Source organism: Corvus hawaiiensis, chromosome 2, assembly GCF_020740725.1.
Source record: "Corvus hawaiiensis isolate bCorHaw1 chromosome 2, bCorHaw1.pri.cur, whole genome shotgun sequence".
Lineage (NCBI taxonomy): Eukaryota > Metazoa > Chordata > Aves > Passeriformes > Corvidae > Corvus > Corvus hawaiiensis.
In genome coordinates, this window is record NC_063214.1 from 87,930,794 (window position 1) to 87,952,568 (window position 21,775).

Genomic DNA, 21,775 nt, shown 5'->3' on the forward strand with positions numbered 1-21,775 from the left:
ATATTCATCAGCATCACAGTTCTCCTGCTAGTGATAGTTAATAGGCTGATAATGCCATCCTCCTTGTAGCCAAATCCCATCAGGGACCAGACAGTTGGAGCTAAAGCAGAAAACTTATCAGATCTGGCAGGAGACAGTTTAGGAGGCTAAAATTAACCTTGTAACATTCACAGAAAGAACTAATTGTTTGTGACTGCTAGATTCCTGCCAGTGGCAAAGGTTTATTGCTGCACAGATCTTAACCTGGTATTGGGTTTTCTGCAGCATAAAAAGAAAGAAAATGAAGCAGGGGGGAAAAATTATATTTACCAGGGTTTTTTTTAACCCCTCTTCCACAAAGAAATATAAATTACTCTACATATACTAGAAATTAAAGCTAAAGACTTATGTATTTGTGCTATAATGATTCAAATTGTTTCAAGACTCCAGAACAAAATGTGAATTCATGAGCTTGACAAAGCCTTTGTCATGAAAAAAAAGCCTCTCAGTAAAGACCAAGCCTGCTGAATTACTCTTACTTTATTAAAACCTTTAGTGATATAATTTCCTCCCCTTTTCCTGCCAGCAGTATACAAGTGCACATAATGGTTTTGGCTGTAGAGTTATCAGCTGGAACTCATTAGAAAGAAGAGAAATAAGTGGCATAACTAAATGTGGTGACAGACTTCAGGACTCAGAAGATGTCCAAGAGAGGGAAGATGTAGTAATTGACAATATACTTGAGTTGTAGATCCCTTGAATTTTTGGCATATTTATGCTCAGGAAATGTGCTGCATAGTAGAACTACAGGGCAAACTCCAGAACAAGAAAGAGAATCTGAACACACAGGAAAAGAGAGAACTCAGAGCTGGAGAAGAGGTTTGCATCACAGAAAAAGAAAAAAAACTGGTGGGAGCACAAGATGAGATGGAAAAAGATAAGACAGCACATTTAGTGCACAAAAGAAAGAGGACTGGAGAGCCAAGGAGCCCTTGGCAGCCGGCGTAGAGAAAACCAGAACTTGTACCAGGAAAAGGCCCTAATTATGAAAAGTAAAATTAAAATCCTATCACAGGAGCCAATGTAAAGAAACAAGAACTGAAAAGCAGGTTTGGGTTAGGGTTCTTGAAAATATCAGGGAAGACTCTACTGAGTGTTCTTGGCATCAGGACAAGAAGTTACACTGGAGTGGGTCAAGACTTTCTACACTAGTCTAGAATGTGCAAAGAACAGAAAGTTTAGGTTTTATCTCTGGAATTCATCCATTCCCAAGAGAGGAATCTAAGTGCATAGCAACAAGAATTAAAAACAAACAACAAAGGTTGCTTCTGATGGAAAAGATCTGACTCCCAGTAACAGGTATGCAATCAGGTAAAAGCAGTTTGTCTTGAGGGATTGACACCATGCAGGTGTCTGGGATACTGGGCTGTGATGTGGAAGACTTAAAAATGAGTAATGGAAGAGAGGACAAGTGAAGTGACACTTCTGAATCACTGTAGTATTTAAACCTGGCTGAAGAGGGCTCAGATGACCAAGGGTTCAGTAGCAGATTAGAAGTTGGAGGGTATGTAGGAAAGGATGTTTAAAAAATTTCTTCTGAGACGATTTGATGAATCACTGAAAAACCTTGAGGGTTAAATATATATATGGATCAAGGATCTCTATGATATAACTGTAGGTATGTCTAAATGCTGAAAGTTATGCCCTCAATGACAGATTTTAATTACTAGAAGACTATCACCTGAGATTGAGAAAGGTGAGAACTGACAGAAGTCAGATGAATTACACATCTGAAAGATATTCACAAAAGTAAGTTCTTCACCCATAAGAAGCAGGGAAGATGAAGGAAATTAGTGTCATTTGTTTCAACATACCAGAGTAGTTTAAGAGAACAAGGAAACTGTTAAGTGTCTTTCCTGGTCTTGTCCAGAGAGGCATGTATGATACCTGATTTCTTTGATGTTTTTACTCAGAAACATCAGTTAGCTGTAAAAAGAATAAACTTATGACAAAGTCAGTTAGCAGTCTAACTTTCAGTGTTAAGCTAAACCACTTGTAAGAGCAGTGTTATCTCCCCCTCAGAAGCAGCTTGGGCAGACATACAACAAGTCAAGTTTTCCAACAAGAGTCTAAATCTGCGTTTGAATGGCAGAGGCTGTGTAAGGCAGGTGGACATCTATTTCATCTGTATCTCTCACATGGAAAGCACACTGAAAATAAGAAGAGCTAGATACCTGGATTCTAGTTCTTGGGATAAGTATGTATTTGAGGTTACTCCATTTAAGCTTCTTTCAGTTGAGATGTTTATGCATGGCAGAAGAACAATTTTTTCTATGTCCCACTCAGCACCAGCAAGATTACCTGATAAAGAAAGGTAACCATGAATTCATTTTCCTTGGCATACATCCAAGAACAAGCATTTTGGCCCTTGTCTGCACTGTTATTACTTCTTTCCACTACAAGCCAAGATCATACCAGAAAGTGTTGCAGTAATAATAACAATTCTCTGTCCAGAAAGAAATATTGCTGTCATTAATATTACATAATGATAGTAGTAGATGTATTAGATATTAGTTAGGGAAACTTAAATAGCTATATTATGGAAACACTTCAAGCTAACTCTTTAGTGTGCAAAACAAAGAGACAACAAAAGTAAGATGTGGAGCTAATTAATGTATTGATAACTCAGAAGTGGACATAGTATAAATACCATCTTATATTCAGGCTATGGATATGAAATATTTCATTATGGATAATAAGAAATGGTGCTTTTTTTAGTAAAAGAGAAGAGAGAGACTAAGCCATACAGAAACACTTTCTTCAGTATTTGCATGCAAATGAGATGTAGGCAATTAAAAAGGTCCAAAATACCTCAGATAAAGATTGAGAAGGCAGACAGAAAACACAGCAGGAAGGCATGGACATCAGTCAGACTTTGATGACAAACATGAATAGACACAAAAGTAAATTGAAGGCCCCCTGCTAACCCTCTAAGGTAATGAACCAATATTTTCACCTGAAGAAATGACAATCAATTAACCACTCCTTCCCAAAAATACATCATGCAATTAATGCAAAGTTCATTGAAAATATTTTTTGTCTAAAATTGTTTAAATAAAATTATTTCAAATTCATATGATTCTGATGATAAACATTAATTCTGACGAATTAATAATTTAAATTGTTATGAGGAAAAAAACTCAAGACCACATGACAAAGTCTAGTGTTAATAAAATCAACCTCACACACCCATACCCATGGCTACATTTAAAAGCAGTGTAATAAAGGAGTGAATCCATTCTAGTGCTGTTCATGTGAGCATGAAACATTTAGTTTATATATAATAATGTATGATAGATCCCCTGGTTTTATTTACATGCTCAAGAACTTGCAGAAAACCAAAGAAATAAACTTTTCATTGGTTCTGGTAAACAGCAATATATTTAGATGGCAGACACTTGGTTTCTTCTAACAGTTATCTCTGCTTCTTTCTTGGTGGGAGCAAAGAGAATTCCTTCCATGTTAAGAATATTTGACACCTACAGTTATGGGGATGACCATGACTGGCTTTTGGTTGGCACTCAAAAAGAATTTTAAAATATTTTTTCCCAAATTGACTTCAAACAATTTTGTCAATAAAGTTAGCAAATCAAAACAGCGTGGATAGGCAAAATATGTAACTAAGAACACTTTTAAAAACCAAAAGAACTAGTTTTATAATGTATCCATCATTGAACACCCTCTTTGCTGGACTATATGAGATTCTGTGCTAAAGCTTTTTCATTCTCTTCTGCTGCAGCTTTAAAATTTCTCATTGAACATTTAATAGCAAAGGAAGCATGAACTGAAATGCAACCTTCTCATTTCTCATGCAAGAATTCTAATGTTCTAGATGACTTTTCAGTTCCTTCTTTGATCAATAATAATTTATTATTTCTTCTTCCATTTTGCCTCCAGGTTTATTGAAATAGCATTGAAATTTTTTTTTGAGATACTTTTTTCAGAACATATCAGGATGGTGTCTTTCCAAGTTTCTGGTATATAATTTTATTTGTTCAAGACTATTTTGTTAATCTGACTAGAATTTTAAAATAACTTGGAATAAACCTAAATAGAATTTTTTTATCAAACTTTAAAATCACTAGGTTCTGCTCATGACAACTCACTTTTGTTAGTTATGTTATTTTCCATACTGCATCCAAAAATATCACAGCTGTTCCTGAAGGGGAACAGAACAAAAATAACCCTGACAAGTTCGTTTTGAAGTGCTCCTCCCACAAGTCTATATACTTAAATAGTCAAAACAGACAATTTAGCTAAATAACATTATCAGGAAAAAAAAATCTGCAAAACCAGTGTAGAACAGACAGTTTTCAATGTAATGCCTTGCATATTGAAACAACTTTCTTCACTTTTACTGCTGATTTCTGCTGGCTGTGCTATACCTGTGCTAAATGTCAGAACTAATAACAAGCAACTTCAGATGTTCAAAGGCCAAAGTGCTAAGAACAGATTGCCTTCATGTTCTTTATCATTCATTATTCAAGCGGCTGCTTGTAATATTTAACCTCAACCAAGTCATAATGTTCACTGCAGAAACTCATTAGTGCTCATTATCTTATGACCACTAACCTGCCAGGCAGGGCAAGTGGCAGGGGCAGTGTACCAAGGAGAATGGGTTAAGTGACAGAGACAGCTAGACAGAGGAAGAAGCTTTTTACCACTCAGAGAAAATTGCTCCTTTCATCCTACCAACAGCTTCACAGTTGCCTGTAGGTCTTTTGCTACTAGAATCATCTAGGGCTCTTTCTAGGAAATAAATACACAATTTTGGAATTTCCCCTGTTTTGACAATCCTGAGCTGAAAAAAATAGGTTTTGGCCAGCAGTAGTTGTGTCCAGATATGTTTTCGTATTGATATTGCAGGTCTCAGGGATGTTCATTTTGTGATATGAGTTCACATTTCAACTCCAGTTCTTCTTAAATTTTAGAATACAAAGAGAGAGCATTCCAGAAATACCTAAACAGTATACCTCAGTGGCATTTGTTTTTGTTTTACTGTGCATTCACTCACATTTTTCCTGTGAGTGACCATAACGCTGCTGAAAATTATTGGCAATTCAGACCTTCATTACACCAGCCAGACACTTTGTGAGATTTTGGTCACTCAACAATATTTTCCTCTCCTTGCCCCAGGTCCCCCATCTTTTTGAGAAAGCACAGACTGGCAGCTGATAGCCATGGCTGGGCACAGGGCTCACATCACAGCCACCATGTGCCACCTGACTCCTGGCCTTTAGCCTGATTGCAGTTTGGCACCTGAACTTGCAAATATTGATTGGTGAAACGTTTATGATAATTGTGTTCAAACGTTTAGCTGATCTCTCATTAATGATATTACTGGAAACATTCTGTAACTCATTTGGCCCTCCCTTTATCTTGGCACTTAGAGGCTTCACCTTCACGTGAAGAAGGCCACACTCCACAGAGGATTTCACACCTAGGCTGACAGATACAGCCATTTACACAAATGTCTGCTGTTCTGCATGGAGCTCATTTTGTTCCAGCAAACAGAATGATTTACGAATGTAGAAAGATAACTATATGCTTAAATACGTATATACTTATAACTAGGCTCCTAACTGGGCACAAACAATGGAACAAGGATTATGACTACAAAGAGGAGGGAATGACAGCAAAATCTAAAACTGAAAAATAAGGACATTACAGTTTTATTATGCTGTCACTTAAAATCACACTTGTTTTTCTTTTTTTTTTTTTATCACTAAGGATAATTATTCAAAAGTGTTCATCATACTGAAAATATTTTCGGTACAATTACCACTGTTACTCCTACAGTAGTCTCATGCATGTTGGTTTGAAATCCTTCTGGGATTTTTGGAATCCCACAACAACATACTGCAGAACTAACAGCATTTCTTTGAGATTTATACTCTGATAAGAGCAAGGGAACACAACAAGAAAGGTCCTATTGTACTGGGAGCCCTAGCAACAGGACCCCATTCTCAGAAAGGTTAATCCCCTGTTTCATCACATCCTGATGCTTTGCTGATAGTCCCCACTGAAACTGTTCACTTATAGCCTTCTGCAAATTCCTAAAGACAGAATGCGTCTGGTTCCACACACAGGGAATGTTTTCTTATTTCAAATGACAAAAAATAAAATTAAAGTTGTTTCAGTAAAAAGTTAAAAGAATTCTGCAGGGAAAATCCCCTTTTCTTGTATGTGTGAGATGGATTTCACTAGAACAGTACACAGAGCCATACAGCAAGCTGCTGAAGACAAATGGAATTAAAGAAAAGTTTGAAGCTGTTTACATGAAATGACCTAAGCAAAGATTATTGAATAGTGGTTTTGAATTATATAGTAAAGAACTAGATAAGCTCTGAGACAGATGCTTTATTTCTAAACTTTTATAATGTGTCTTCATTTTCTCTGCTCTATATCATATTACCAGTAAAAATGAGTGGGGGGTTTTTTAATCGCACATAAGCTGAGAGCATCAGGAAAATATGCCTTGTGTTCCATGTGACTCAAACATGATATATGAGTTTTCATTGCAGTTTTGCTTTAGTGGTAAGCACTTAGAGAAAATTTCTTGAATGTTAAGAGCCAGGGTCACAGATGGAAAATGGCTGTGAAGAACTGAATGGATCTTCACTGATCAGGGATGGAAGCCATGTAGATCTTTCTGCTTGATATTTTTATAGCTAGAAAGCATACTTAGTTTCTTCTTGTAGGCATCTAAACCACCCTCCCTTCTTAGCTGCAGAGAGCAGCTGTATGGAGATTCAGGCCATCCAACTATAATGGCTGAAGGAAGGTTTTGAAGAAGCCTCTTTTTCTCACTGTCTAGAGAGGGAAACATATCCTAACACTGGATGTTTGCATTATGATGTGTAAGCTGTTGCCATTGTATACTTCATCAAATCAGTCCAGATTCTAGTGATTCTGCATGCAAAGTCTCAAGGACTATATCTAAAGGGTACATTTTCATATAGTTGGTATTTACCAAGACTACAGAGAAATTCCGGAGAGGAGTCAGTGACCAACATCCACTTTCCTAGGATGTGAGCTTCAAAACCTTGTCCTGAGAGTCCTGCTCTGCTGCTGGGAGTTTTGCCAATGAAGCCTGGCAACCCATGCTTTTTGTGTCCTTACAGTTAGACAGTTCACAGCTGAATGACAAAACAGGCAGCTCAGAAAAGTCACCAACCACAGGCGCAACACACACACACACACACACACACACACATTTGCTTGCTGCAGTGGAAAGCAGAGGATTTTTTCTGTGGGCAAAATTAGCAAACAACAGGCTCTGGCAGCTGCTGCTCTCCCTGTGCTGTCTTGGATGGCCTTGGAGGAGAAGAAAGGCAAAGAATGCCAGGGTAGGCTGCAGGTTCTTACCTGTGCTAATTTACTCCCATGAGTTTCACAACAATTTCAGCATCATTGACACAGAAAGCTGTACAAACTTCTCTCTAAGGTATGGTTTGATTGCCCTTCCAGCTTTACAAATCCTAAACAGCTCTCATAAAGTTATCTATGGACAGCAAACATTTAGCATAGTATATATACAAATTGCTACTTGCATGTCCAAAGAAATTGTGTGTCAATGTTTAGATGACCGTTCAGATTCTTTTCTGTATAGCATGGAGAAAAGGAGCCTGATTTGTAGAGCATGACCATAATGAAGCTGGTTTTTTGTCATAGTTTGTGCCAACAGTGTCCTTTGAATTCTCAGTGAATTAGAGCTGTTTTTTTCCAAGCAAATCTGCTGTCGTAAGAAAAACAAAGTTCTGTGAAACTTGCATTATATAGAACTATTTACTTCATTGTCTATAAATCAAAATATGTTTTAAAGTTTAGATGTGAGGCATGCCAGAATTGAAGACATTGCTGTTAGTTCCAAAAGGAGCTGACAAGAAACAAAACAGATTTGAAAGATACCCTCATTAGAACACCTCTTGTAACAAGAAATGCAAAAAAAAAATCTCCGTAAGCAGAAGGAAAAAAAAGAACACAAGAGAACAAGAGGTTCTTTAGTTATTATGATTTTATTTTCCATTTAATGGTGAAATTTCCGTGGTTTTGTTTCAGGTATCTGAAGTCCAGTTCTCCCTCAGAAACGTCTAAGATCCTGTATACTGCTTGGCCCGAGATCCCTGTTAGCCAAGACTCAGGTCAGTGAAGCAAATTTTTTTCATGTCACTGATGTACTGTGGTGGGCCTGGGAAAAGCAGTGTCTTTTATGTGATTTGTTATGTTGCAGACTAATGTTAATGTGAATGTGACACACAGCGAAGACCTCTAGCCTATTGCATGTAGTCCAAATTAACACATGGACTCCCTGTTGATTCTACTGGATGTATCTAGAGGCATGTGCCAGCTCTGGGGATGCCTGCCAGGTCCACTGATAACAGAAGGAGCCTGATCGACTCTTCTGGAGCAGATGTCCAAGTGTTTCAGCAACATAGGCTAGTGGAAACTAAAATGGCCCTAGGACAACTGACGTGGAAGCTCAAAGTCAGTGAACTGAGATGTGAATAGCAAGAGAGAAGCTCAAAAGTTTCAGTGTGTTGGTCATGTCCAACCAATAAGATACTGTTCAATTTCTTTTTACAAGACATAGGGGAAAAAATATTCACTCATTTGCATGAATAACTTTTCTTCAACTGTAGAATGGTACATCTACGTGATACAACAAGTAGAATGATACATCTGGATGTGGATCTGTGCAGGTCTTATGGCAGTCACTCCCCAATGGTTTGGAAGGCAGGACAAATCCACACATCAGTATGAAGTAAGTGACTCCAGACGCTGTACACTCATGACAGCAGAAGCTTCTGGCCACTGTTTCTGCCACTGAACCATGGAGAGTTATATTTCTTTCTTTTATCTCCTGAAAGAAACTTCAAGATAATGAGCAGAAGTATCAACAAGAGGATCTGATCTTAGTTGTTTAATTTGGTGTTAGCCCATTTTTGGAGGCAGGAGCCAAATCCTAGTTCTGGTATCCTGTCTCAGCATCTGCCTAGTGCCTATCAGCTCTATTTCTCCATCAGGTACAACAGGTTACAACAGTTACTGGAGGCCTGAACTTCCAGCTTGACATTTCTGTGCCTGCAAATCTGTGGTACCCTTCCTCCAAAGCGCAGCTGTTCTGTTTTGATAGAGAACTGTGAGAAATGTAACCAAGTGAAATATAGCACATTTGATACTAATAGCACCCCTTGGCCCAAAACAAGCCTTTACCAGAAAAGGTGTCCTTAGCAGCTGAATTTGCAAAAGCAGTGGAATTTAGTGGGTACCCCTTAGAATAAAACATGCAATGAGTGTGAGGGTTTCCTGTGCCACTGATGGCTGTTCCAGCACATATGCTCTGGATTTAAAGTCTTTTAGCGAACTCAATAAAATGAAATTATTCTCATTGTAATAAGCTAATGGTGCACCTGTTCTGTTTGGGAAAATTCTCAGAAATTGGAAAGTTAATTGGGTTCTCTGGACCTTTGATATTGGATTTCACAACAGGCTCTATTGTAAGCACATTTTTTAATATGTAAAACCACACCTTTATGTATCCTACCATTCCTGTTCTGCTTGGTTTCAAGATTTTGGAGACATCCATTGAGTACAACATCTTGAAAACGTCTTCTTAGATCCTCTATGCAACTGGATTTTTCCTAGATAAAGCTCCAAACACCTTGATTATCTATATACCTCAGATAAGATTTTTTCCAGTCATATAGAATTTATTTCTGTTACATCTGCCCACCATTTCAGACTCCCATGCAGAAGAGCTATGACAGGGCATCAACCAGAATGGCTTTTTTATTTTCTATGGTAAAAAAAAATTACCACATTTAAATATTTTCAGTTGTAAAGATACCTGAGTTACTTTGATACAGACTGCATCAATATTTATTTTGGGATCTTGATACATCCCGTAGTCTGTCCTTAGCCTCCTGGTATCTTGGCTTCACTGTTGTCAAGACCCAAGTTGGCAAGTTCCAGAGTCTCTGTGAGGTGCAATTTATCTTCTGTCATAGACATAACCTTAAAAATAAGACGGCTGTCCGTGCCTCTTTACAGAGGAGGCTCAGTTTCTAGCTGCTGCAGTTGTGACCTATGTGATGCTCCTGACAACGAGAAGGGAAGAGAGAACATGAAAAGTAATCTTCTGTTATTAGAAAAACACGTATAACACCATGTGGTGAAAAAGTAAGTCAAGTGTAGGTAAATAACAAGTAGCACAGGAGCTTAACTAGTCAATACAAGTGGAGGCAATCAAACACACTAAACCCATTTTCTCTCTACACTGCCATCTGACTTTATACTTGTTTTGAATGCTTTAACATGTGAAAGGGAAACAGTGGCTGAAAACTTAAAGAAATACAGGTGTGACTCAGGTGTTAATTTAGATAAGTGGCTGGGAGGGAGCTAACTTTCTTCTCGTTAGCCCTTATAGTACTCTTCTGAATTTGGGACCCAGACAGTATTGATAACACAGGGATGTTTTAGTTGTTTCTGACCAATGCTTGCTCACTCTCAAAGCTTTCTCTGTTTCTCACTTTGTCCTGCCAGTGAGCAGGCTGGGCTTTGGCAAGAATCTAGAGTGCAGCATGGCCAGGACACATGGCCCAAACTGACCAAAGATGTGGTCCATAGCATGTGGGATGTGTAAAAGATGGGGTGAACTCAGTAAAAACTGGGGAGGGAGACTAGATTTTCCAAGGTAGCTGCTTCTCAGAGCCTGTCTGAGCATCGGTCTGGTATGCACATCAGGAGGCAGTGAGTGATGGTCTTTGTACCACCTGGTTTTTTTTTCCCCTGTTTGCATCACTTCAACTGTCTCAGCATTTCAGGCTTCAAGGGTTTTTTGCTTTTCTAATTGTGTCCCCAATCCCTCTAGGGGAGAGTGAGTGTGTTGCTGGTCAGTGCTTAGTTGTTGGCCAGCGTTAACCTCAACCCTCTACAGCCTGTCAGTTCTTTTGTTTTAGAGAAGTATAAAAAAGGACACAGCAGCCTAATTATAAATCCAATCTTTTCTCATGGTTGTTGTGGAATCATGTCACCCTGATTGCCGAGTGTAAATGTCAAATATATTTAAAAATAAAGGGTTTGCAGTTTTCTCCCAAACCAAAATGGTAGAACTGTATAACTATAGTGGCAACCAGTATTATCTTACATAAAAAAGGTCATTTTATGAGAGGATAAGGTATGTGAAGACCATGTGTATGCATAAAATTTATTCACAGTTTCAGTTTATATTCCATATAGTATATTACCGAAATAATGAACCCTGTGCACTCAATTTAACACCTTTGACACCTTCTACTTCCTTGGCATTTTGCAAATTGGAAATCTTTTTATAGAGAGCCCTTCCCTTAAATTGCAAAAAGTTGACAATCCCATGTCAATGAAACCAAGACTTTCTGCCAAAGGCAGAGACCAAAGGCAGAGACCGAGGGCAGCAGCAAACCGTGTTTCAGAGTACATCTCTTCCCCTTATTTCAGGGATGCACAAAATTATCAAGGGAGTGAAAAAACCCCATCAATACATGAATGTGTCTTCAAAATTCTTTCTGTTTTCGGATTTCCTTCTCTTAACTTCAGCTTCTTCTGCTCCCACAGCCTCCACAATACAAAGGGCAACCTGCAGAATAATCTGGTAAGTACTCACATATTTGTAGATGGATTCATCCAGGTGAGGACTCCCCACCACAGGAAGGTCTAAAAATATGCTTCCCACATAATTATACAACCTGAAGAAAATTCACAGAACTAAAAAAATCGATCTAAATCAAAGACTCTTTTTCCTTAAATTTCTGAATTAGGCAATCTGAAATATAATGAAATTTTTGGGCACATTTTTATTTTATCCAAGCAGTTGGGCATCCCTAATTTATATGACAGAGGCTGAAGCTGATGGGGAAAGGACAGCTGGGTTGATTACTTTGCTTCATTCATAATGCAGTTCTCTTCTCCTCCCAACATGTGAAACATCTCAGTGGTTTTATGTTCTCCCTCCCTTTCTCAAAAAGCACCAATGAAAATAACTTCTCCCTGACTGAGCAGATAGTTAATTTTAAATTAAACAGCTGTGTCCAGGCACAATGAGCATATATCTCTGCTGCATAGCAAATGACTTGTAACTGGAATTACCAACGTTTTGGGGTTTGACCTCCAAACAGTTAATTAACATTTGTCTTAGGTGAGTAGTATGAGACTGATCCTATTGGTGGTAATGCAAAAAGGTTTTGCAGTTTAAATCCAGTTCTCAGTGTGCAAGGATGGCAATACTGGTGGCTGTGTAAATGAGCTGAGAACCTACTGGAGGTTACAGCAGAGACATCTCGGGAAGTATGGAGTCCTTGAGTACTTTACTTTGACACTGGATGAAAAGACTTTCAGGAAGCGAGAGTCATTGCTTTCCTGGATGAGTAATTGCAGACAAACTTTCAAAAAATGAAAGTTAAAAAGCTATTTTTTAAGACAAAATAGGAATCTGAATATGGGATCCACTCCATGGTGATAAAACATCAATAAAACTTTATGTCACTTTGGCACGTAGCAGGGACAGAAATTTTGAACTCAGATGGAAGGAACCCTCTGAAATGCTTCAGTTCCTTTGGCACAAGGGAGAAATAAGCATCTCTGAAGGTCTCATCTCCTCAGCAGAGGCATCTATGTCAGCCCACTTATACCTCTGGAAGCCCCAGCCACCTCTTCACACAAAGATAAAAAAGGACTGGAAGAGACTGCAGCACCAGACTGGAAAAATGCTAGGTGCAAGTTAGATACCTGAGGTGGGCAGGCTGGTTCCTTGGCCATTTTTTATACTGCTAGCCTGTTGTATTTATTCATGTAATTATTTTCTGTAAATTGTTCCAGAAGTCAGTTGATCAAGTATGTCATCAACATTTCTTCTTGCTATGTGTGAGTTAAGTTTACCCTTAATTTACCTGTATAGTATGAAGTAGTTTCACAATGACTGGCCACTAAACAGTATTTAATTCAGCCATGCAGAACTGCAAGTCACAAAACAATGAATCATTGTTTATGTAAACCAGAAAATCTAGCTCTGTGCTAAGAATAATTCAATCAATCTATAAAAAGGACTGTCCACAAATAGCTTCTACCCTCTAAAATGCTTCACATTTGTTGGAGTTTTCCAAGGACTGGTTCTTTCCTTTCATCTTCTGAAAGTTCAGATATGAGAGAAAGGTCAGAATTGCTAATAGCAGACCAACTGAAAAAAGCTTGTGGCTCCCCTCACCCCTCCATTTGTGTATGTTCTCTTTTTCAAACAATTCTCAAAAAAAAAGTATTTCTCTGAAAGGAATCATAGGAACATGCTTAAGCATTTGGTTAGTCTCTGATTTCATTCCTATGTTTTCAAAGTCTAACTTTAGGGTTAATTTAAATCAACATTAAGTGCAGCCAAGCAGCTGAAACCATGCAGTGCATTTTTCTGTGTGTGGCATGTCTCTGGGTCTCTACACATGTCCTAATTCCTTTAATACCTTTGTGGCTCTTCATTCTACTCACTCCAGTATGTCCATATCTTCCCTCTACTGCTGTACTGGGCAGCCCAGAACTGAGCCTTCCAGGTGTGCCTCTCCAGTGATGAGACCTGTTGGCAACACTCCTCCTAACGAAGACCAGAAAGCAGTTGGCATTTCTTGCCTTGAGGGGGCATTACTGGCACAGGTTGTCTTGCTGTCTGCCAGAATCCTCAGGGCCTTTTCTGCAAAGCTTCTTTCCAGCTGCTGGATCCCCAGCCTGTGCTGGTATGTGAGGTGATTCCTCTCTATTTGAAGGGCTTTGCTTTTGCCTTTGTTGGACACCATGAGATTCTGGTTGACCCATTTCTCCCCCTTCTCAAGGTCACTATCAACTTGAACCCAGGTCTGTAATTTGCATTTCTTGTAAGGTATAGTGAAGCCTGCTTATGAACTCAGAATAAAAACCCAATTCACATCCATCATGAGGACCAAAACTTAATTTCTGTTTGAACTAGAGCTGCCCTTTTAGGGAAGCCTTCAAATGTAATTGCCGTTTTCCAGTAATAAGTGAAAACTAACAAAACTCTTTGTCTCCCCCCAGGCTATAACCCTTGACACCTGTATGAAAAATCCCATTTCAGTTTTTGCTAAGAATGCATCTATCTTTAAGTGGCAGTCAGCAGAATTTCATCTTTTAGATTGGAAACCTTTGTATTCTCAGGCTTAATTTTCCCATATGGAAACTCCAGCCTATGGTCAATTGCATTTTTCTTTAAATCTCACAATATTTCCTGAGTTTCCTGTAGCCATCATGATAAGATGTTGAAAGTAGAGCATGATACCATGTCCTGGTAGTAGTTACACTGATACTAAAATTTAGTAGTAACAGACATAGGGTTTGTTAGCCTAATTGTATGTGTCCAGTGAAAATTTAGATGGTCTCTTGCTTAACTTCTATTTGCCAACCCAGATGGGTATTTATCTCTGGTACGTCCTTTGCCATATCTTTGCACCCTGGCCTTGTGTTTTGGGTACTGAACAGCCCTTCATACAGCTCTAGACACCTGTTCAGGCAGCTGAGTCCTGCTCACAGTGTCCCTAAACAGTTCATCAGTTCATGCATACATTCACTTTATCATGTCATATGTCTTGATCATAAAATTCCATGAGAAATTATGTTAATCTAAATATTTACCTCTGGGTTTTTTCAGAGGAATTTTTTCCCAGGATAGCACCTATTATTCTGCTTGTCCTGCAGTCTTATTAATTTTCTTGGCTTTGGTAGTACACTTCAGCTGGTGCTGAAATTTCCACTTTTCTGAGCAAATCAGAATACCCCCCAACCATGTTCCCTTTATGTTTCCAATTTTCTCAGTATTTGAATATCAGAAAGTTGTATAATAATATAAGAAAATTATTTTAAAGTTGTATTCCAAAGGCTAGAAGGATCTAATTTTTCAAAATGTCCCTTTACAGTGATTTACTCCTTATAATTATAGGTAGAGACATACCATCATCCTTTGAACGAAAGGCATACTTCTTTTATATCATTCATTCTCCTAAATGATTTAGCATAGTCTAACATTTTAGGTGCCTTACAGAATCTAAAAATGTCAATCTAAATATGTCAACACCTTGTGTAATCTCAGCCTGTTTCATTTTCTTTTCAGCAGTTAAAAGAATTATAGAGTTCTCTGTTTACTGGACATTTTGTCCTTTGGCTTTGATTTGGTACGTACTTAAAGGAAGGTACATCAGCGTTAAGACTGTCAGACTGATGCAGTCATACCGATGCAAGAGATTTATTTAAATGAAAGGAAAAGTGTATTTTATTCTTGCTGATGCTAATGGGCCAGTACACCTTCATGAATCATAAAAGAACAAAGTACCCTCACCTATACAAATATTTAGCTAAAGTCTCAAAGGATGGCACCCTGAGGGTACCTTGAGGACAAGGAGAAAATAGAAACTGAAGAAGAAAGACCAGAAAAATGCAATTTGAGCTGCACCATCCCACTGCTTATTGGGAGGAACTTGAAGAGGGTTCCAAAATCATATGAACCTCCTGAAAAGGTATCCGTGTTTGAGATCAATATCACAGATTCCTGTTAGGAGGAGGCAGGGGAGAACTACCTCTTTCTGCTTAGTGGGACTGACTTTTGGATCCTGTGGGCTCAGCAGAAGATGCAGAATAGTTCTGAGATGAGGGAATATTTATCCATCTGTCCCTTGTGTACTCTTTGTGTTTCAGTGGGAACACGTCAGTGAAGGAAACTCGGGAATATTGTCACGCGGGAGTTTGTGCTCCACTCATGTGGGAGATGACTCATTACTGTTTGATTCACCCATCTCCCAAATATTTCTTTCCTAGCAAAATTTAAATGTTAAACTCCCAAATTTGTTTTAGAATTGCTATGTCATCATTGATATTCCTCAAAGGTGTTGTTTCCCTGTTAATGAAATTCTTGACCTGTAAGAAAAACCAAAACCAACCAACCAGAAAAAAACCGAAAAACCAAAACCAACCAACCAAAAAAACCACCCAAATCAAATGAAACCACAAAACCAAAAAAAACCCACCAAAAGCAAACTCCAAAACCAATACGAGCATAAAGAATATGTGTTGTACATAAAATATTTACTACAGACTTCATTTTCAAAAGCATTGTCATGTTTGGTTATCTTTGCATAACTAAAGATCCCATCTAGATGCCCCATAGCAGGCACTTAAAACTGAAGAGAAACAGAAATATTTCCATTAGAGCTATAAGCATTTAAGTGACAACTAATTCTATTTTAACTTTTATAGGAAAATTTGATAGTAAAATAAAATGTGACAGTAATTCCACATAAAAGTATGTATTCAGTATTTTACACATATCCATTCAAATCAATCTATTTCTATGTACTTAAGATGGAATCATTTACTATATTTCTCCCATTCTTTTAAGTTGTACAGAAATGGAACAATAGTGCTATTTTACCCTACTATCTAGGTACAAATATCTGGTGGGAGTGTGGACAAGATAGAGCTAACTTAAGCTACAGTACTGTTGGATGGTGGAAGCATGAACAGGACAGATGCACAGCCCCTCCAACAGCACCCAGCTGTTCTTTTTGTCTCAGTGCTAAAAGTGTGGTAGCCCTTCTAGCCAGTTTACTACTTTAAAAATGTTTCCAGAATATTTTATTCAGCTAAGTAGTGTTTTTCTTTAGTCCTACTGTACAATCAAGCTGCATGAATAACTGTCTAAGAATGTTTACAGGACATTTAATCAGCAGGAGATATTTACATTTATGAAGGTAATAGGAAATCCCCTGTGGATTTGTATCTAATTTAGTAATCCTTAAAGCTCGGTGTATTTACTGTTGCAGCTGGGGATTAGTACTGTCAAAAGATTCTCAGCAGAGAAAGAAAATTCAGCACCTCATCTGTCTAAAACAAAATTTCTCAGGTTTCAGGAAGGTCTAACTCATCTGCTAGATCAGGGAATTATAGTCATTGTGCCCTGAAAAATTTGAAGACGATTTTTCTTTATGGATAGAGAATAATGAAAGGGTTGGTCTTTAGTACTCGATATTGAAAATGGAACCTACTTTCTCAGCACAGAAAGAAATTGCCCCAAAATTTAAGAAACAAACATCAACACTGAAGAGGACTCCTTGCTATATCCTTCAAATCATACCAGATCTGAGCTGGCAAGGCTAGCTGCCAACCATTAGTACCACATGGTATGTTTAGCTCCTGGATCTTTTATCTCTTGTGCTCAAATTCCACCTATTTCACCCTTACAGAGATGAGAAACATGTATCTGAAAACATTAACAAATTGAAAAAAAAAATATCTCTGGGATTAGCCAGAATATTTTGCCCACTCATTTTTTCCAGCTCATTTTGGAAAATGGGAGCTAAAATCTTATTCTAACCTTTTGACTAAAATGTGAAATATCATATGAGGATTTGTGCTGAATTAAGTTAGATGCTGTAGCATTACATAATACAATAGGAACTGATACAGTGTTCTAAAGCACAATCTGAACTGTACTGTTCCTTAAATGTAAGAAGATCTTGTCTTATTGTTCTTTTTATTTTTGCAATACTAAGCCAAGATGCTTTGGACTGAACCTTTCCCTTGATGCTCTGGGCTGTAGCTTTCATTGCTATTTTTGCTTGCAGGCAGATTCCATCTCTGGTATTACACCACATTTTGTTTGACAGAATGAGGAATAGACCAGATTGCTTTGTAAAACTAAGAAATGGAGAAAATTTGGCTTGTAGTACCTATTTTACCAATTTTTAAACAATCAGCTATGTACTTAAGCACATGCTCAAGGACTACTGGTGTCATTAGTACTTCTGAGAAACTTGATTGCAAACACTTAATTCTCTGTTAAGTAAAACCTCCTGTATCATCAGTAGTACCAAAAGGGGGGAAAGGGAGGCAATAACAGTGCAGCTGTTCACAACCTAAAGCACAAATTGCAGAATCATCTGGGGGAGTGAGGAATGGTCATGTAGTATTTTTTTGTATTAAAATCCAGATTGCAGCCCTAAAAGCAAATATATCTGTGCAGTTCTCTTGCCTTGATTTTATATCTGAGAAAAGAAATATTGGGGACCAAGACCGGTTTTCATTAAATACCAATATAGGGATCAGTCCCTGAATGTAGCTGAACTAAATTTCAGTTCATCACAAAAAAGAATCCCAACAAATGGGAAGCAGAAACTTTGAAAAAGTCAGCCAAAGCAGAAACTTATCAGAAAATCAGCTCTGACATATGATGCCTCCATTTCCAAAAACAACTAGAAAGTTATCCAGTATAAATTATCTCTCTCACAGATGTCTCAAAGGGAAAAGCTATAATGATCATGATGCTTAAAAATAATTAACTCTATTTTCAAGCTCCTGGCTTCTGGATATAAGCCTTCCTTCCCATTCCCTGGCCCTCAGGCTGGCATCAAAATGAGTTCTGGCCAAAATTTAGAGCGTCTTAATAGGTGGTTTAAAAGATGCCAGTGCAGAGGGCAGGACTGTTTGACATAACTTTACATCTACAGTGTAGATAGCTTTCCTGTAAGTTAGTGAAGCGCTGGACCCTGAGATCCAAATGGATTATCCACCCCTAACCAGCTGCCACGTTGTACGTACCTGGTGTTTTTCATGAACACTCGCACTTTGCAGTCGTCGTCCTAGACTGCAGACAAGTAGATCACAAAAGCTGCTGAAAGGGGGCACTAGCTGGTGTTCTCCTCCTTGTGACCAGTCCCTGCACAGCATTGTCGGGACCACACTGTCCTGGTTATTCTTCTCCAGCTGCAGGGCTTCCTAATGTAGTATCCACTCGGGCAGGAGATGCTCAAGTCTGCTGCGCAAAGCATGCTGTGCATTCTCTCCCTGACTCTAAAAAGGCTGCCTAAGCTCAGCCATGGTACAAACCGCAGCAGAGAGCCAAGGATATTCTTTACTTACATAGGGGAAGCAATAAAGGATGAGATTGTTCTCCTTTAAACAGCTGAACATCATTCCTTATAAAGCATATACAGTCCTGTTTCCTGAGATGCACAGAAAGAGTGGAGCAGAGCACAGACAGGGAACACTAAAAGTCACCCTACAGCCAGCTTTTCATTACGCAATGCTGCAGTGCCTGTGCTGTAAGGGTGACTGAGCAATCTCCTAGATGAAAATCAGCTGTGAAGAACAAAATGCCAGCACAATTTTCTGATGGTTGGTTTTCACTTCTTCCTCTGTTCTTATTTTTGCCTTTATAAATATTTTATGCTTAATTAGTATATTACTGGGCTTATTGTTAGAGGTGAACATGAGGCCAGAGAGGCAGGGAAGAAGTTAACTGCTGACCTGCTACTTGGTTGCAGGTTTCCTAGCCAAGGGTTTTCTTGCATTGATTTAACTGATGTGATAAGACACACCTGTCAAACCTTTGAAAGGTGACTGGTGACTTTGTGTACTGCCCTGAAAAGGCAGCAATTAAGAGTGATGAGGACTGAGAAACAAAATTCTTTCAAGGTCTCCAACTATGCATGCAAAAAGACCCATTTGAATTTCTTTGAAAATAAATATACATAACATTAGAGCTATGATTTAATCATGGCATGGCTGATTTCTAGGCACTGCTCAGATTTGCTTACCTCTGAACCACTGTTTTTCTCTTTTCAGGATGTGCCTCTGTGTAATAAAGGTTATCTGGCTTCCCTTTCCTTGGTCTGTGCTATATTATCCTGCCTGAATGCACTGAGAATCAGAATGTGCAAACTCTTGGGGTAAAAAATAGCATCAGAGGCAAGATCCCAGAGCAAGTATCCTACAAAGAGTTGCTGAAACTATGGCTGAAACCAAGTGGATTCCTCTTACCTGGAACTATAAAGGCTGGGCTGGATAAGTGACTTTTTCTAGGGCTGAGATTAGGGTGGAGAAAAACAAGACCAAGGCAGGTTCTCCATGGGATCCTATGGGCATGATCCTCTGAACAGCTTGGCAGTTTTACAAGGGGGTAGTGGATGCATACAACTGGATGCCTGTTCATATTAAGGTTTCTTCAATCAAATGTTTTGCAGGCAATTTCCTGGAAAAGGCCAAATCTAGATGCTTGGAGTCAAAAAGACTGGATTTTCCTCCCTCATAATATCAAAAATAGAGTTACATTTCTAGTTCAGTATCCCTGCATTTGTTGGAATAGTCAGTGGGCAAGCACCCAGCAGTTTTTAGAGGATCTGTGATCCAGCAATCCTTCCTCAGTGCTGTGGAACCACATGGTCCTTCCCTCCCTCCCCCTCACCTGTTTAGCAGCCAGATGTGCCATGGGCATAGCCACAGTTCTCCCTGAAATGTTTTCAGGAACAAATATGGCCCTTCCCATCTTCCAGCACGAGGTAACAAGGGAGGGTCTGTTCTGAGATTTTCAGAGGCTGTGGTTTATTCGGTGCTTTAGTGGGGCTCTGGTTCTGTTGTGGCCATTGGTTTCAGTTTTGTTTTGGTTTTTTTAAGACTAAATTATAAAAATCTGATGTGCTTTGATGAAAAAAATCAACTCTGGTAAAAGATTAAAGAATCACCCTTTGAAAGTATTTTTGGTTTTTGTTTGTATTAAAATAACACCATTTTTAAACATATACTAGCTGTAAAGAATGGAGCAGTGCAGGTAGTATGTTTGCCTTATGTTAATATCTGCTTGGCATTAGATGTGATTCCTGTCTTCTCTGGGCCAGGAGAGTGAAAATTCCATGCTGACCCGAGTGCACTCGTACCCATCTAGATACGCCTGCCTGGAAACAGACAGGACATGGTGCTCTCTTGGAGATAACACTGACAGTCCACAGCTGGAAATTGACTCTTTAGTGACTGCCAGCCAAGGGGAGCAGAGTGCAGGCAAACGCTGTGACTAGAGCTTCAAACCAAAGACTGAGGTCTCTGGATGCTTTACTAGGAGGGTGATAGCTGGTGCAGGGAGTGAAGGAATCTTGGGGGTGGTGAGACAGAGAAGTGAGAAACTGTGCCAGCTTGGATGTGTGTACATATTTTGTTTTCTGCATTTAAAGCAGAAAAGACTCTTAATCACTAATGCTTTATTTTTAAAGGCTGTTGTAGACTAGACTACTGTCCTGGTTGCACAAGATGTCAGTCTGTACTGCAGTTGATGAAGGAGCTGCTCTGAGACCTACAGGAGCCAGCAGTAGGAGTCTTATTTGGAAGAGGAGCCAGGGCTGAGCAACAAAGAGACACATCATGGAAAAAGCCAGAGGTGATTTTGCTCCCTGGACCTGGGGAGAAACTGAAACATTTTGTTTTCACTTCTCAAAATGATGTGTTGCTTATTGGCTCACGAATAATTGTAGAATTTACAGGGAATTTCTGGAAGCTTTTTTTTTCCATTCTGGAGTGGAAGAAATTTTGAAATAATGGGAATGAATCAATTCTACCCCATCCTTCATCAATGAAAGTTTCATTCTGCAACGGTACCTTGGGTGACCACCTTTCACGTTCTTAAAGAGTGCCTCACAATAACGGCCTCGAGGAGGCTTGCAGACTAGAGAAGATACGATCTGTTAATCACTGTTGCCTGGTTCCATTCTTGTGCATTCTTGTGCCGTGTTAGATCCAAACAGTGAAATGTCAGGAGGTTAAGAATCAATTTTAAGCAGTAAAATACATCAAACTGTGTAGTCTGCTAAAATGTTCTGATACAGATGAATGCCTTATTTTTTAAGGAGCTATCAAGTGCACAGCTTGAAGGATAAATTGTCTTGTTTTC

The 21,775-nt window shown here is 38.8% G+C and overlaps 1 long non-coding RNA gene across 1 annotated transcript; it reads right to left on the minus strand.

Moving 5' to 3' along the window:
- Positions 1–9,731: 9,731 nt before the first annotated feature.
- Positions 9,732–19,122, minus strand: LOC125336009. Its single transcript, XR_007207627.1, has 2 exons — positions 18,658–19,122; positions 9,732–10,139 (listed from the first exon to the last, which is right to left on the minus strand). It is a non-coding gene; the product is annotated as an uncharacterized LOC125336009 (long non-coding RNA).
- Positions 19,123–21,775: the final 2,653 nt, after the last annotated feature.